The sequence below is a fragment of the Atractosteus spatula genome, chromosome 13, assembly GCF_055471065.1.
Source record: "Atractosteus spatula isolate fAtrSpa1 chromosome 13, fAtrSpa1.hap1, whole genome shotgun sequence".
Classification (NCBI taxonomy): domain Eukaryota; kingdom Metazoa; phylum Chordata; class Actinopteri; order Semionotiformes; family Lepisosteidae; genus Atractosteus; species Atractosteus spatula.
This window is the reverse complement of record NC_142718.1, coordinates 36,802,086-36,820,366: the sequence shown is the minus strand read 5'-3', so window position 1 is coordinate 36,820,366 and position 18,281 is coordinate 36,802,086.

The window sequence follows — 18,281 nt, the reverse complement described above, 5'->3', positions numbered from 1 at the left end:
TCTGTCTGCTCTGTGTGTGTGTCAGAGTGTGTCGAACCCGGGCCGGTCCGCTCTGTGTGTGTGTCAGAGTGTGTCGAACCCGGGCCGGTCTGCTCTGTGTGTGTGTCAGAGTGTGTCAAACCTGGGCCGGTCTGCTCTGTGTGTGGGTTGAGAGTGTCGAACCTGGGTCTGTCTGCTCTGTGTGTGTGTCAGAGTGTGTTGAACCCGGGCCGGTCCGCTCTGTGTGTGTGTCAGAGTGTGTCGAACCCGGGCCGGTCTGCTCTGTGTGTGTCAGAGTGTGTCGAACCCGGGCCTGTCTGCTCTGTGTGTGTCAGAGTGTGTCGAACCCGGGCCTGTCTGCTCTGTGTGTGTGTCAGAGTGTGTTGAACCCGGGCCGGTCCGCTCTGTGTGTGTGTCAGAGTGTGTCGAACCCCGGCCTGTCTGCTCTGTGTGTGCGGTGAGTGTGTCGAACCCGGGCCGGTCTGCTCTGTGTGTGTGTCAGAGTGTGTCGAACCCGGGCCGGTCTGCTCTGTGTGTGCGGTGAGTGTGTCGAACCCGGGCCGGTCTGCTCTGTGTGTGCGGTGAGTGTGTCGAACCCGGGCCTGTCTGCTCTGTCTGTGCGGTGAGTGTGTCGAACCCGGGCCTGTCTGCTCTGTGTGTGCGGTGAGTGTGTCGAACCCGGGCCTGTCTGCTCTGTGTGTGCGGTGAGTGTGTCGAACCCGGGCCGGTCTGCTCTGTGTGTGCGGTGAGTGTGTCGAACCCGGGCCTGTCTGCTCTGTGTGTGCGGTGAGTGTGTCGAACCCGGGCCTGTCTGCTCTGTGTGTGCGGTGAGTGTGTCGAACCCGGGCCGGTCTGCTGTGGGCTGTCTGTGTCACAGAACAGGCACGGCGGCAGGTGGCACAGGTAGCGCCCGCGTCGGTGGCGCTCAAGACGGCAGCATTAATAAACCCGAGTTAATTTTAGTCCTCTGCGTGTGGAAGAGGCACTTTGTATTTAATTACAGGCTTCCTGGAGCAGTAATTTCTCTGCGATTGACGAAAGATCACTCTTAAAAGTCTGTAAATTACATCTTATTTTTTTCTTTTAACCACAACAAAGAGAAGCCAACAATAGCACTGTATGTTTCCAGAGCAGGAACCAGCAAATTACCGCGGCCATTATCTGTAATGTATTAACGACAGGCAGGGAGCCCGGCGCTGTGATTGAAAAGTTTAGAGACAAACTTTCCCTGACGAGTAGCAGCAATGACTGTTTTCCTTGTCTCTTTCCTCATTCCTGTTCTGCATTTCCTTCTGCCCCTGCTCCTCTGGCTCTCAAAAGCATGTCCTGTGTGTTGAGACCTCTGTGTCTGTGCAGAGAAAAGTTCAACAGCACAGCGGGCAGTGACGTCAAGCTGCTCCTGGACACAGATGGAATCAGGAGCAGCCACCTCGGAGCCTCTTGGGGTACAGAGCCTTCTGTTTTTCAGTTTTAACTGCTTGAGACCGCCTATCGTGAAGTGAACCATGTAAAAGTTATTATTCACAGCGGTAATGAGCTCTGTGACTTTTTATCTACCACAGCCTTCCAGGTACAAGTCCAGAACCTGACCACTGCTCAGCTCGTCCTTTTTAACAGCAGCTCCTGACCTCAGCGTCCAGCAGGAGAACAGAACTTTATTTTCTTTTTACAAAAAAATACAGAGAATCACAAAATAGAAAACTTTACATTCATATATATATATACTTAAAACGGTGTATATGAACACATCTCATTAAGCTTAGACAAGGTAACAGTTACATAACAATAATTTATCTTGTTCAGGTGCATTTTTTCCAAGTCATTTTTCATCACTTCCAAATCAGGACAAATCCCATTGTTTATGTTTACATGATCATCTATAATCTTCAGGAGAACAGGCGGACCCAAAAGACTCGCGGACTGGGCGAAACTGGGGCGGGACACACAGACCGGAGGGGTCTCAGGGCTCCCAGGCCTGTGACTCGACCTCAGCGCGGAGTGGCGGAGTGGTGAGGGGTGGGTGTAGAGGAGGTGCACCAGGTCAGGCGCTAGGTCTGGAGTGAGCCGCGTGCACACTGCTGTGGCAGGAGACTGGGACCGCTGGACCTCTGGCACTGAAACAGGAAGACGTGCACAGCCTGATCTGGCTTCAAGTCTTGTTTTTCAATGAGTCTGTTCTGCACAAACACACTGGCTGTGGTGTGAACGTGAGCATGTGTGTCTGAATGCCCGGTGATGGGCTGGCGTCCCCTGCCTTGCTGCCCGGTGCTTGCTGGGATAGGCTCCGGCTCCCCTGCAACCCTGTGCTGGACAAAGTGGTTTAGAACAGGACAGGAGACGTCCTTCAAAGTCACATTTTTACATCTGCGGCCTCGCGGCTGGTGAGGAAGAGGAGGACAGGGAGGAGAGCAGCCGGTCCCCCTCTCACTCTGAGGTGAGATGGGCAGCAGTCCCAGCAATCAGCCTGCATGCCGAGCGCCATTGTCTTCCAACGCGCTCGTAATCGTCTTTATTCATCCCTCTTCTTCCTGTTCTTCCCATCACACCCTACCTCCGCCTCCCCCTCTCTCTTCCCTCTTCCTCTCCATCCCTCAGTCTCTGCAGCTCAGATTCAAAGCAGAGAGCCTGAGAACTTTATAGGCGCAACTTGTGAATTAAGGGGCTGTCAAAGTCATAAGAATGAGGAAGACAGTTACAAACATTTGCGAACACTGAAAGTACGACTTGAGAGGCTCACTCTCTGCACACCAGCTCGTCTTCCTGTGCGCGTCTCTCTCTTTTCCATCTTGCTCTGTCTCTCTGCATCTGTGTCTCTGTCTCTCAGGATCTCTCTCTCACTTGTACTTGTATTCCTGCCCTTGTGACTGGTTTTCCCAGGCAAGGGAATTAGCACACAGTGGAAAATCACAGAGTCACTCACAGACACACAGACTCACACACATCCACACACAGACAGACACACAGACTCACATCCATACACACACAGACAGACACACAGACTCACACACATCCACACACAGACAGACTCACACACAGACACGCACTTACACACACACACACACAGATTCACACAAAGACACACAGACACACACACAAAGACTCCCACAGAGACTCCCACAAAGACACATAAACAGACACACACAGACAGACTCACACACACGCACACAGACTCACACAAAGGCTCGCGCACACACAGACACACACTCACGCCCCGTTGTTCTGTCCCAGTCCCCTCCCCCAGCGCCGTCTTTCTTTTTGTACACTTGTGAAAACGCTAATGGCGGCGCTGGCTAATTGGTGCCGGCGAGTGCCAGCTGGGGCTGGGCTGTGTTAAATGAACAGGTACCCCCTCATAATTACCGCAATCTTCCCGCGGCTCCGCTACACTTAGGCAGATGAAGTTGTGCGCTCATCGCCGTCGCAGGAAGCACCCTGCTGCCGCCACAATAAAGGAAAATGGGTAAAGAGAAAGAAAAAAAATTACACTGCTTGCTTAGCGCGCCGAGAGCCACTTGTAATAACCAGTTGCTTGGCTGAGGGGGGCTAGGGAAGAGAGCTATCTATCTTTAATTAAATAGTAAGACAGGCAATTTGGGCTTTCTTCCTAATCAGACTGGCAGAACTTTCTCCGTGTGTGCTGTACTGTATGTGTGCTGTATGGCTGCTCCACGCCGCTGCACTGGGAAGTTGTTTATACCACGACTGCTCTCGGCTTTCTGCAGTACAGACAGTGGACTTTGCTGGTCCAGTCTTGTCCAGTTGTGGCCTGTAGTAGTGTTGTGGCCTTTGTCTGGCTTGGAGTTTGGAGGAGAACTCGAGCGTGTGCGGTGGTGTACCTCCCCGCTGGCTGCCCAGCGCGTTCCCTCTCTCCTCCTCTGCCCCTGAGCTCTGTCTTCTGCCACACCGTGTCACTGTCTCCTCACTCACCCCACTGCAGCACGCCGACACTGCCTGCTTGTCTCCAGCTGTTGCTGCTGTCTGTCCTGAGGCAATGTGTCAGCACAGAGTCCTGTTTGCTAGGCCTGGGACAATGTGAGCTGACACCTGACAGCTGTTGTAGTCACACAGCACTGCGCAGCACTCAGACACACAACACTGTACAGCACTCAGACACACAGCACTGCGCAGCACACAAACACACAACACTGTACAGCACTCAGACACACAGCACTGCGCAGCACTCAGACACACAACACTGTACAGCACTCAGACACACAGCACTGCGCAGCACACAAACACACAACACTGCGCAGAACACAGACACACAGCACTGCGCAGCACACAAACACACAACTCTGCACAGAACACAGACACAACACTGTACAGCACTCAGACACACAGCACTGCGCAGCACACAAACACACAACACTGCGCAGCACTCAGACACACAGCACTGCGCAGAACACAGACACACAGAACAGCACACAGACACACAACACTGCCCAGCACACAGACACACAACACTGCCCAGCACACAGACACACAGCACTGCGCAGCACACAGACACCAGTGAGACAGTAGAGATAATGTTAGCCACAGGAGCGGGAGATCTTAGAAATGTTCTCCAGTCCCGGGCTGTGAAGCAGAGCAGGCCAGCCTGTGTGCTGGGAGAGAGAGGGCCGGGCTGTGAAGCAGAGCAGGCCAGCCTGTGTGCTGGGAGAGAGAGGGCCGGGCTGTGCAGGGTGCCCTGTCCCTGTGCAGTTTTAGTGCCGTGAGCAGGCGCTGACCGGACAGCTCCTATATACATGCTCTGGTGTTTGTTTAAACAAGTGCTGGCCGCGGAGGAGCTGTGTGGAGCCGGGCGAGCCGCTGCCGGCACCAGATGGCCTGTGGAAATTGTTCCCAATCCTCAGAGGGCAGTCGGACTCCGAACCTGCAGACTGGGAGCGGGCCGAGAGGAAGCAATCACACCGCCCGCCGCTGTGCGCAGACCGGGGGGAGTCTGTTCTGTATGAGCCTGCTAGGGCCCTGCCAGTCACTGGCACACAGCTAATTTATTAAACCGAGTCTCTAATATAAACAGCAATTCATTTCAGCTGCTGACAGCAGGGGTCTGGATTATGTGAGGTAAAGAAATATGAATCATAAAAGGGACTCCCTTCCACCCAGGACCCCCCACTTAACCCCCCAACACTTTAGCCTGCCCCAGTCCCCTCATCCCTAGTCCAGCGCCCCCCTCTGCACGACAAGAGAACTTCAGCCTGACCCCTGCCGAGGCCCAGCACGCCTGTCCTCGCCTGTGTGTGGCTGGGGAATTGATGATGTACAAACCGAGGCGGCGGAGGAAAGCTAAAGACTGTCTTGTCTGAGTCCTGCTTTCGAAACGCGTCCCGTGTCTTCAGTTATCCTGACTGACTGTCTGGAATTTCGGGACTGAAGCAGCAAAATCAGACTTTTTCACTACTAGTCACTACTGCCTCTAGAACTTTTTTTTTCCAGTAATTAGATCCTCAGACTCCCCACAAGCGCAAACACACACCCACGTCCTGCAGGGGTCTGTTGCGTCGTCGTGTTGGCTGCGCTGTAGGAGGGGATTCTGAGCAGCCGCCGTTCTGAGACTCAGCCACAGGTGCAGTTTCGCCAGCTGCCACCAGGGGGGGCTATCCACCTTCACTGTGATGGGGGAGACAATCATGGCCTCCCCCTCACCTGCACAAAGTGATGATGTCAACCCCAGGCGCGCACCACAATGCACCATCCGCTTTGCCACCCAATCTCTGCGGCTCCTGGAGGTGTTCAGTTGCGATCCCCGAGAGCGCTGGCTCTGTGGCCAAGCGCAGACACTCTTGTGTGGGCAAATCTGCATGAGCCATGGCCTGCACCAGATCTTTCAGATACAACATTGCAGCCTCACCTCTGTTGAAACAGATACATTATGTCGTCCTCAGTGAGACGGTATCAGTGTCCCGGGACACTGGCACTCACTTGGTACTGGACATCAGGAGCACGGCCAGTGTGTGACCCGGACTGAGGCAGTATCAGTGTCCCCGTGGCAGGTGGGATGGCGCCGTTCACTTATCACTCCACTACTGGAGCAGAGCCAGGGCATCGCCCTCAGCACGGCGTGTCAGACACAACTGGGGCGCACCCCTGTCCCGAGAGGGGGTCTCCCTCACTTGAACAGGGCCGCTTTCCAGTCCTGCTCCGTCCTGTCACATCCCCACCCGAGATCCCCCCCTGGGGGTGTCAGTCGGGGCAGGAGGCTCGTGGTGGGTGAGGGACCCTGCTCTCCAGGAGACACATGGCCGCTCGCCCACCGCCAGGGATGTGGTCCTGAGGTGCGATCCCGTCCCGGCCAAGAGCTGGACAGTGAGCACACAGGCGCTGGGCCTCTCCCAGAGACTCAGGCCGCCAGGCAGCAGAGGAGAGAGGAGTTAGCTCGCGGGTCTCAGCCCAGCTGCGGGCCGCGGCCGCCTGCCTGTCAGCCGTCAGGCGCTGGCGGTAATGCTCTGTGACACGGGCCCGGTCTCTTCGCGCTTTTTGAGCGCGTGTACTGGCGTGAGACACTGCAAAAAGCAACAAATTCAGTTTTCCTGCTGCATGTTTGCAGCTCTGAAAGCTTGCTGTGGTAGGGGGAGCCCAGACAGCGCGCTGCTCATTAAAGCTTAAAGACCTCCTGCATTCATCGTACATGACAGTCCTTTTACTTGGGGTGCCCGTGCCTAGAGATTAACCCGTCAACAGCGGGCACACCTGAGCCCCTGAGCTGGGGGGACAGTGGGGACTTGCTAGTGTGTGCTCATTCCTTGTGTCTCTTCGGGGGCATTCCCATAGCGTCCCGCGACACACATCATGCTGTTGTCCACCCATCGGCCCTTTCACTGCTTCACAAACCCACCCATCACCTGAAAGACCCCATTACTGGTGAGGGCTGCATCCACCTGGTACCCCTCATGGAAGCACAGGGCACATGGTGGGGCTGCGGGAAGCACACACACACACATGCACACACGCACGCAGACAGGGATAATTGAGACATGCCAGTTAAAGTGGGCAGCGTGTCTCTGGCTGCAAACTGGATCAGCCAGAGGAAGCCCATGTGGACATGCAAACTCCACACGGAAGGATCCGCGCCGCGCCTCACTGGTGAAGGCAGAGCCAAAGTTGGGATAAGGCAGCGGTAGGACCCGAGTGGTAGGACAGGGAGGTGCTGTTCCTAAAGAACTCCCACGCTGGTGCCGGTGAGCCATGTAGCTCGTCGGGCTCCATGTTTTAAAAGGAGCCGTATGCCAGGCTCCCGCTGTAGGCGAGCAGTTTGTGTGCGATGCGCCTGACTGACTGAAGTCAGGGTGACCACATTTCTTCAGGTCCACTCCTCCTTCCGCCAGTAACTGGCCAGGCGAGGAGGGGACCCCGGCAGGCCCCTCTGTACCAGCAGGTGCTGAGTGCCCACTCTCACGGAGAGCACACAGGGCTTGAGCCCCGGACCCCGGACCCCGGACCCTGGGGGACCTCTGTACTGGGGCTCAGGGAGCTGCAGCCCCCAGATCTTACTTCAAGACTAGGCAGCAAGAAAATAAAAACAGCATTTAAAGGGGTTTCAGGATAAATCCGATTCTCGGCTGCAGGTGGCTGCTCCTCACCTCTCAAAGCGGAGTCAGGCTGTGTCCCCGAGGTGGCGGGGGATGGGGGGGGACTGGCACCTCATGGGTTACAGTGAAGCGGCTCTCCGGGCCCTCCGCCCGCCTGGGGGCTGGGAGTGAGAGAGGAGAGAGGGGCGCTGTCAGCTGTCACTCCTGCACTCTGTCCGTGAGTGACGAGACACGAGCTCCTCTCTCTCTGTGTTCCTGTACTCTTATGAAAGTTTAAGGGACATGCCTGGCTGGGCCTTTGTGGAGGCACAGGACCCTTTCTTTTTACCATATTCCCAGAAACTGCTGTCACCCCTGAGGCACTTACTGCAGACTCCACGGTCTAAAAGCCATGTCGTTAGGAAGTATTAATCCACTTCCCTTGGTGTGAACTCTAGTCTCGGACACTGTGATCCACACTGTTTCACATGTTGACACTGCGTAGCTATAGGTCTTGCAACAGTCTTTCCTCTCTGTACCTGCTCTGTTGTAAGCTATAGGCTCAAATCCACAATGTAACAATTCTACTGTTTTTCCAGTGTGTGCTTGTCCGGGCTTATTCCTAAGAACAATGTATATCGAACACAAGCGCTCCTGTACGCATCAACAGCAGGCTGACAGGATTCATCCTGAGGTGCTTGTGCAGTTTTCCTGTCCTTGGAAGACAGATGCACATGCAGGGGGACAGAAAGACGCACAGACAGCCAGGCACACAGCCACACACACACACACACACGCACGCACACACATACATACACACGCAGGTAATTCTGCAGCGCAGGAAAGTGCCTTAGCCAGCTCGTCTCTTCAGTCTCCCTGCTGTGACAGACAGATTTTCACACCATGAGCCTTTAGATCCATTTCCCTCATCAAACCTCAATCACTCTGCGCCCCTCCCCTTGCTACAGCCCCCTACTGACCCAAGAGAAAGGGAGGGAGGGGGGAGAGAAAAACAACTCGGTATCAAAAGACAGATTTGTGCCGATTGGAAGGGAGCGGTCAGCCAGAGGCAGAGAACTGCATAAATCCCCACAGAGACAAACGCATGAAACCTAGTAAATGCTTGGGCAGCACAGTGGTGTGACAGCTCATACTATTGCCTTCTCGGTCCAGGGTTCAGTTCTGGCCCTGGGTGTATGTCTGTGTGGAGTCTGCATGTTCTCGCCGGGTGCACTGGTCTTCTCCCAGCTCCCGGAGACATGCTGGTTAGGCGTGATGGTCTTTTCTGCACCGCCCCTGCCTGCTGCCCTGCACTGGACGGGCGAGGGGAGCAGCTGTGTGCCCTCAGTCCCATCAGCACCCTGGAAGAGTGCTTGACCGTACTGGAAATGTCCATCTTGCCAATAAGACTTCACGTCTTCTGCTTTGAATTTGACTGCCAGGTAGACAGAGAGAGGGATGGACAGATTGTACTGTATTGTCACCTCTATAGTGTACTGTACCACACTGTACTGTATTGTACTACATTATATTGTACTGTATTGTCTCTTCTAGACTGCACTGTATCACACTATAATGTATTGTACTGCATTATACTTGACTGCATCAGACTATACTGTATTGAACTATATTATACTGGACTGTATTGTCTCTTCTAGACTGTACTGTATCGCACTATAATGTATTATACTATATTATACTGGACTGTAGTGTCAGCTCTATACTGTACTGTATAACACTGTACTGTATTGTACTACATTATACTGGACTGTATTGTCTCTTCTAGACTGTACTGTATCACACTATAATGTATTGTACTATCTTATACTGGATTGTAGTGTCTGCTCTATACTGTACCATATAACACTCTACTGTATTGTACTATATTACAATGGACACAGGACACAGTAAACCCGGTGTCCTGGCTAAATTCGAGTGCGTGTTTGTGCAGTGCGCTCTTCCTTCGTTTCCTCCTCAATTCCCCTGGCCAAGCCGCGTCTCGCCTTTCGCGACAAAAGCCGTGAAATAAACGCCATGGATCGTGAAGCAGTGTGGCCAGAGGCAGGGACCCCGGTCAGGCCAGACAGGCGATCCGGGTGGGCAGGCGGAGGACGCAGAGCCCAGGGCAGCAGGGCTGGAGGACGGGGGATAGCCCGTGACCCAGACACCAGGCAGAACTAGATATCCTTAGAAAAGAAGAAACGCATTAAGGCTGCCACATATCTGTCTGCTTTAGTAGAATGAAACAAGGCTGGGTAACTGACTGACCTGAAGCGTCCTAAAAACGTTTCGGAGCAAAAGTACAAATAACACTACCTTTGTTTTTGCAACTTTTGAATTCAGCATAATTAATTGTAAAAAGCAAATGGGAGCTCGTCAAACTGTTTGGCTTTAAACTAAGATGCAGAGAGACGGACTAGACCGCGCGCGGTGGGAAGAGTACAAGCACGGTTGTCTTCAAGAGCAGTGTAACGATGAACCGCGGTCTTCAAGTCTCGACGCGTGTTACGCCTCTTTACCACAAGAGGGCAGTGTGTCAACACCGCCGGGGAGTAAACTGTACCTTCAGCACGAGTGGTGGAAACGTCCGGACCGACCGGCCCAGTCAATCAGCAACACTTTCACACGCAAAAGCCGGCTTCAGCCTGACTGTCTGGTCTGACCAGCCTAACAGTGAGAGGTGTCCTTTCGTCTTTCTTTGGTGTTCTGCGTTTCGTACGCCTGATCCCTCTCTCTAGATGTACTCTACATACAGCCCTTAAATTGGTTTCCTGTAGCGTTCTGTCACCCCTTCAGTGATCAATTGTCTGCCCTGCACCTATGAAGCTGGTCTGGAGGATATTGTGAGCGAGTTGTGTCAGACAGCGATTTCCTTGTGAATCGTCTGCTCTCGACCCCACTCGGGAAGGCAGTGCGTTTCTGTGACGTCCTGAGCCGGTCGCTGCTGGAAGTGAACATTTCAGGGATGTGGGTGTCCTTGCTGTCATAAACCAGGGGTATACAGCCCTGTCTTCGAGGTGTGAGAGAGCCTCACTCAAGCCTCACTCGACTGTGTCCTTTATTTCCTTGTTTCCTTTCCCTGGATCCTGCTGTCCATCTCCTTTACCTCATTTCCTTTCCTTTCATGGTTATGGCTGTGCAGGCCCATGTGTGTGTGTGTGTGTGTGTGTGTGTAATTCAGTGTGTCTGGATCAGTGTGTGTATTAGTTATTCAGTGTGTATCAGTTTGTGTGTTTCAGTGTGTCTGGATCAGTGTGTGTATTAGTTATTCAGTGTGTATCAGTTTGTGTGTTTCAGTATGTCTGGATCTGTGTGTGTATTAGTTATTCAGTGTGTATCAGTTTGTGTGTTTCAGTGTGTCTGGATCAGTGTATGTACAGTATATCACTAATTGGTTGTGTATTAATGACACAGACCAACACCCCTGTGCTTAGCTACATAAACAGACACACAAATGTGACACATACCAACGCTAATGTGCCCTGCTACACAAACAAACACACAGACAGATGTGACAGTCCTACACTCCTGTGCCCTGCTACACAGACAGATGTGACACTGACACTCCTGTGCCCTGCTACACAAACAGACAGATGTGACACAGTCCGACACTCCTGTGCTTTGCTACACAGACACACAGACAGATGTGACACAGTCTGACACTCCTGTGCCCTGCTACACAAACAGACAGACACACAGACAGGGTTTGTCTCAGTGGCTTTCAGCTAAACATCACTTACACAGGAATCTGTAATTAGCCGCTAAAATTACCATTTCTTTTTTTCAAAACATGGCTTTCTTTTAAGGACGGCAAAAAATAACGAAGGCATTCCTTTGAAAATACATCAAGAATACAATAATGGCACACAGATCTCCAATTAATGGTTTAAAGACAATCCCAGCGGCTGGCCTGCTGCACCCTGGCAGCCTGTCTCCTTCCAAACCTCCTTTCTATCAGATTCCTCTGCTTCTCAGATGTCTCTCCTCTTCCATCTCTGTGCTGCTCCAGTGGCCAGACTGCCTGCTCCAAACAAACACTTCATTATCGGGACACCTCTGTAAAACTCTGTGAGAGAGTCTTTTCAGCACCTGCCTGGGAGGCCTGACAGCAGCCAGGTCTCCCTCACCTCTGCTGCCCTGACTCCTCATCCTCTGTGATGTCACTTCCTGAGGAGTTACCACTCCCAGAGTTCCCTCCTTCTTTCTCACTTTCCTCATCCCTCCCCCCTCCCCCTGGGCAGCGGCCCCTTGGTTAACTCCTCTCACTGCTGGGGGTCCTGTGGTCAGAGGCCCTGTGAAGCTTCAGCCAAGCAGGTTCAGCCAAAATGTTGCCTTGCAAGCTTCTCAACGAGCACTCCCGAGCGTCTCTTCTGATTTGATCCCCTCCTCCATTTCCACCTGCGAGGGACAAATGCTGCTCTTGACCAGCAGCACTGGAGTGACATTATCCTGCTGGATCTGACCTGGTTCTGTTGGAATACCCAGGAGCTCAGAATTACCCAGAAGGATACGCAGGAGCGTGTCCGTCTACGCCTGAGGGTGTGCAGTCTGGGGACACACTCCGCGTCTCCATCTGCAGGACCTGGACACTGATCCGGTTTGACTAATTTTCCCAATTTTCTGGAAGGAGCAAGAGGACCTTGTCCTGCAGCTTGGTCAGTCACTTGGGATAACTCCTGTATCGCCTATCCCATATCCCATATTCCATATCACAATTCCATAACCCATACTCCATATTCCATTTCTCATATTCCACATCCCACTTCCCATATTCCATATCCCATAACCCATATCCGAAATCCCATATTCCATATCTCATGTCCCATATCCCAGCCATCAGCGTCAATGACAGGCTGTGTGTGGTTGTGTGTGGGGGGCCTGGGGTCTCCGCGCTGGGAGAGCACCGTCTCCGTCTCCAGGCATCTGTGTTCGTGCCGGCGCTGGGGGTTGGTGCCTCGTGTGTGTGTGTGCGCGTGTGTGTGTGTGCGTGTGTGTGTGTGTGTTGGCACTTCCATAGCACCTTACCAACAGGGCCAGTCACTGGGCGGGTCGGGCACAGGGCACACCCCCGAACACATGGATTCGTTGTGGGGGACAAAATGAAAAGAAGAGGAGAGAGGGAGGGAGACAGGACAGCATGTGTTATTTATTTCCTCAGTAAACAGAGAGAGAGGCAGACGTAATCAATAGGAAACTCAAGACTGTAAATAGGCCCTTTGACAGTCTAAACACTCGTCACTACGGTTACAAAGAGACATCACAGAGAGGACAGGCTGGGCGGCTGTCGTTCGCCAGCCCAGAGGGCAGAGGGCAGGGCCAGCAGGCCGGAGACACGCCGCCCCTCCGTCCTGGTCCAGGGTGCGAGGGCGCGCGGCCGAGCTTGTGTTTCCCCTGAGGTACTCGCACGTCGCTCCCGCTCTCGAACCCGGGACCTCCGCGGCTGCCCCTCCAGGCTGTCGTCTTCATTTTTGGCAGCTGCTGATCCCCCAAGCGCCCCGGCGTCGTGGGAGTCGTCCTGACGCCGATGCAACAGCAGCCCACAATCTCGGGCTCTCGGGATCGCGCGCGCCGCAGGAGAGGAAGAGCAGACCCCCGGCAGGCTGGCTGCGTGGGTGCGTATCCAAGTGCGGGCAGTGAGGTTTTGGGAATTGTCCACTAAGCACCACAGCCCAGGCAGGGAAAGACTCCTCACTCTCTTCAGGTTCTGGTTCCGGTCGGGCTCTGTCACAGTATCGTGTAGGATGCTTTCCCGCCTCCCTCTGGGACCCTGTCCCCTCCTTCAGTCCCGGCTGATTACAGACCCTTTCGCTGCTCTGCACGTCCGCCCCGCCATCTCTTCAGGTTCAGGTTCTGGTTCTGGTTGGGCTCGGCCACAGGATCATAATGGATCCATTCCTGACCGCCTCTGTGGCCTCGTCCCTCCTTCCAGCAGTGTGCGGCTCTGAACACGGGCCGACCCACACTCCACCCTACCTGTGAGCCGTCCGCCGGCACTGCAGGTATCGCCAGGCCGCGAGCATGTGCAAGAGCATGCCACTGGCACAGGCCATCTGGGAATTCTACACATGTAGACATTAATATCGATGCACGCCAGCCTAAAGCTGTCAGACGGACGGAGGTTCAATTTCTTTGTCTGCTCAACTTGGCAGGACAGAGTTTACAGCTGTCCAGCTGAAGAAGGATTGCTGTTATTGACATTAAATATCGGGCTGACTCTTCTAACCCAGAGCGACTTTCATTCGCACAGCAGGGGAGTTTGGGTGAGTAATCTGGGTACAGCTCACGGGTACAACAGTGACTCGAACCCGCAACCTCCCAGTCCAGGGCCCTTGACCGCTCCTGCACACTGCTGATGTGTGATATGCCTGCAATTCGCTCTTTCTGTCCTCCACCACTGGGTTGGGTTCCCAGCCCAAAACATGAAATGTCCGGCAGAAAAAGGATCCAGCGGTCTCCTCCCAAGCTCCCAAGACAGAAGTGCCATCACACACACACACACACTCATAGATGTGCAGAGACAGTACTCTCCCAGTGCGGAGACCATAGTACCACACACATACAGAGACTGGAGTACGCCCAGCTGGCCATTGCTGCAGCCGTGCTCGTTGCTGGACTGGTCAGTGATGGGCAGCAGTGAGTCCCGCAGGCTGCGAGACTCGTGTCTGCATGCTGCCTCGGCGCTGGTGCCCTGTGTTCAGCCTCTGCCTCTGCTGCTCCCTCCGGGGTGCCAGTGTGGCACAGTCGTCAGGGTTCTGGACTTGGAATTGGAGGGTTGCAGGTTCGAATCTCAGGTGCAACATTTCCATGGAGGAAGCCTCCTTTACGAGGAGTTCAAGTGCGGAGGCGTGTGCAGAATTGATTGGTGACTGCTAGGGTTGCTGTTGAACAGTGTTTGGTATGAAGGGGGCTGTGGAGAAGTGCAACAAATTGGGAACAAGTGCTTCCTTACACTTATGGAGGTGGGAGTATGGAACAGGCTGCCCAGACATGTTGCCAAGGCTGAAATGACTGGATGAGGTTCTGGTAGTTAGTTAAAACCTATCAGACAGTCTCCACTTGTCTGTACCCTTCATTACGTTCTTTTGATAAGCTCAACTCCTTGTTCTGGAGTGCCCCTGCTGCTTCTGGTTTTTGTTCCAACTGAGTTCTGGAGTAACGAGGCTTATTAAACGTTGAATTGAACTATTTGCTTTTTCAGATCAGCTTCAGGCCTGGAGCAGTAAGAGAGTCTGTGCCAGGAGCTGGTTTCCCAATTCCTCACATGTGGGTTTATTGTTTCTAGGTGGAATTTAAACAATAGGGTCTGTCCATCACTGAGAATGCTTACAATCTGACACACTGTCCCTCCTGCCTATATATCATTAACTGGTATCCAGTTTTACAATAACTATTGTAGACTTTGTGGAAACAGAGTTCTGTTTGCAACATTTCCTGGGACATAAATTAAAGAGATTATTGCCGAACCCGGGACCTAGTTGCAGAATTGAGAAGTCCAAAATCAAACAGTTGCCTTGGCATTTAAAAATAAGGTGCACCAAGCTAAATGAAAGAAGAACTCAGCTGAAACAAATGCCGAAGGAAGAAGGTTGCTCCAGAATCTGGGAATCACTGTTCCAGGTCTAGAGTAATCGTCACATTCTGCCATGCTCTGGTGCTCTAGGTCTGTGATCTAAACAGTCGGTTGTGTTTTATTTGCAGAAATGCTTTTATGTTGTTTCTTTTTCGCCATTTTCTTCATGCAAACCTGTTCTTGAGTCATGTCTTTCTCCGGCTGCTCAATGCGAGTGTTGCCCACAGCAGTCTGCGTGAAGCATCAGTGGTGCTCGCTCTCCGTGTCGGGGGCTCTGCGAGTCGAGCTGCCCCCTGGGTGGCCAACAGAGGGCGGTAGAGGCTTGGTAAACAGCCAGCTGTCCCTGCTGCTGCAGGGCTTGGGCAGCACTCAGTCTGTGCTGGACCGGGGCTCTATCTTGAGATAGCCTGTCAAAGGCCCTTTTCTAAAAGTCAGCTGGGAGCCCCAGCGGCAGGGGGCCCGAGGAGCGTGTCTGCAAGGTGACAGGCCAATCAGAGCGGGGGATGGGACGCTGTGATGGAAGCGCTTAGCTGCAGTCTCGGGGTCAGTCGACTGACCGACTGGACGAATGCTTGTCACCTCCCACGTTTTCTCCTCCTCTGGGGCGCGTGGACCGAGGTCCGCACCGTCAAGGAGAAATCGAGGCAGGAGAGGAAGTCCCTCCCCCGCGGACAGGCCAGGCCCTATCCCTGCCGAGGAGCCGTCCTGCGAAGAGTCTGTCAGCACCGCTGTTTAGAGAGCGCGCAGATCTGAGCCACATGTCCCTGCCAGACCCACACAGGCTGCACTGTGCGCGCCGGAGCGGAGGGGGTGCAGGGGGGAACCGGGCTTTTGTACATCAGAAACTGCTGGATTGTGCACACAGACTAAACACACACAGCGCGCTGCCCTACAGCAGAGAGTGGGCAGGCATCCCTGCTGGTGCTGAGGCGGGCTCCCCCCCGGCTCTCCCCCAGCTCCACCCGCTCCCCTGACGTGGGGGGGTGGGGCGGGGGTTCCTCCAGCCAGCCAGCGCAGGGCAGGAGGCTTTCCCCCCCCTCTCCCATGGAAAAGCCGCGAGTGTCACACAGGATGCCGGAATTCTGCAGGGAGACTGGGGAGGCTGTGCCAGTGGGAAAATGTCTTGCTGTGGTGTATCTGCAGCCCGGCAGCACGGGGCACAGGCTGTGCTGGGTATCGGCAGCTCTCCACTGCCTGCAGAAGGGTACCTGGAGCCAAGCTGCCAGCGCAGGCCGTGGCTGCCCTCTGCGCACACGCCACCGACCTGCCCAGGTGTGCTGGCGTTGAGCAGGTTCTCCGAGATCCTTTCCCTCCACCAGATCAAGGGGCTGCCCTGTCCTACAAGCCTGGAGCGTCTGCCCCAGTCACTCTTGGGGGACTCCTGTCCTGGCCTCTGGCCTGTCTCGGCTCAGCATGGCTTACTGTGCCTTCCAAAAACACACTATAGGTCACAGCTGGCCGCACACACCAGAATAACATTATTCTTACTCTTATCATCATCAGGAGTGCTCTGCCACGTTATCAAGAGAGCAGGCTGTGAAAACAGTCTTCCCACTGTGGCATGAATGTCAACCTTTGATGTGCTCGTCTGCATCAGGCCCTGCTGCAAGAGTTCAGCAGGCATGGATGCCACTGTGCTTGAGTGTGCTTGGCGATGGGAGTGCTGTTGTGGTGGGGGCGTGTGTGTCAGGTCCAGGTACTCCCAGCAGGGCTCTGTCCACTGTCCTGCGCTGCTCCTGCCTGTGTCTGGCAGCCCAGGTACAAGCAGTGGCCCCTGAGCCCTGCGGAGACAGAGGTACCAGGTGGCGGCGGAGGGGCGTGTCGGCCGGTTTCCGAGGCCCTCACGCGGCGCTGCGATTTCGCTGACTGGACAGCCGGCCAGCGGGCGCTCTCTTTTCCAAGAGGCAGTAACACATTCCGCTTCACAGCCACAGAGGGCAAATTACACCCAAATTACAGACAAATAAAAAAATAAAATAGCACCAGCAATTACCTCTCTAAGTATAGGAGGCGTCTGGGCTGGGTTTACAGCCCTGCGAGTGTGCCGAAGCGCGTTTGTGTGTGCGCAAGGCGAATTTGCGCAGGTCCTGCTGTGGCTATGGAGTCCGGCGAGCTCCGGGGACAGGCCGGGGCAGCGGGCAGTGGGCAGCGGGCACTGGGCAGTGGGCAGTGCTGTGCGAGTGTGTTGCAGGGTGTCTCCAGCGCGCTGCTGAGGCCACATTCCGCTGGCTGGGCATGGTGGGGGGTGGTGTAGAAACGCATTGTAGTACAACCCTGCGATAGGAGAGCTTCCTCTTCCTGTCCGCCTGCAGAGCTGTGGGCTGCCGGCTGGTACGCCTGGAAGAAACAAGCTGGCTCATAATAATGATAATAAGAATAATGTAATAATGATAATGTTTCTTTATTAGCCCTGTACAATTTCTTGCATTAGGAATTCATCTTTTCGCATACCCCAGCTTTTCTCCATGAGACACAGACACACAGACAGGGAGAGAAGCTTGGGGTCAGAGCGCAGGGTCAGCCATTGTACAGCGCCCCTGGAGCAGTTGGGGTTAAGGGCCTTGTTAGGGGCCCAATAGAGTAGGATTCCTCTGCCAGCTGCGGGATTTGAACCAGCAACCTTCCAGTCACAGGCACAGATCCTGAGCCACAGAGCCACCTCTCCGGCCGCATTGGCGTATGCCCCCAGTCAAGTGCCCCTGTCGAGGTCAGGTGAGTCCTTCTCACCCGGGCACCGCTTACCTGACCTACCTGTGCCTGCACACAGGCGTCTGCACGCAGGCAGGGATCTCCCCCTGGCCTCTGGACCGCAGGGCCACTGGTCCAATCTGCCTTCCGATCCTGCAGGCGGGAGGGAGTCAGCCGGAGCAGCCCAGGGGGTGTGCTGCGGTCCTCCACGGGGAAGCCTCTCCAGTGTGGCCGTGGAAAAGCTCCAGGGGTACCCCGGTCACGTGCCCGCTTCGTGTGAGGATTAGGGTCGTGCTCAGACGTCGGGGTATGCTTCCGACTGTGGGTAGGGAAGGACAGAGCTGTGGTTAGAGCTCGGGCTGGATGCTCCAGGCGCCCGATTCAAAAAGAAGGATACCGGGATGAGCCACACTAGAGCAGAGGAAGTTGGAGGAAGCTGGGGCTGAGGAAGTATTCCTCTTGTCCTGTCTGCTGGCGTGCTCTGGGAATCCAGGATTCTCATCCCTGCCTGCAGGTTCGCTCACTCCATTATG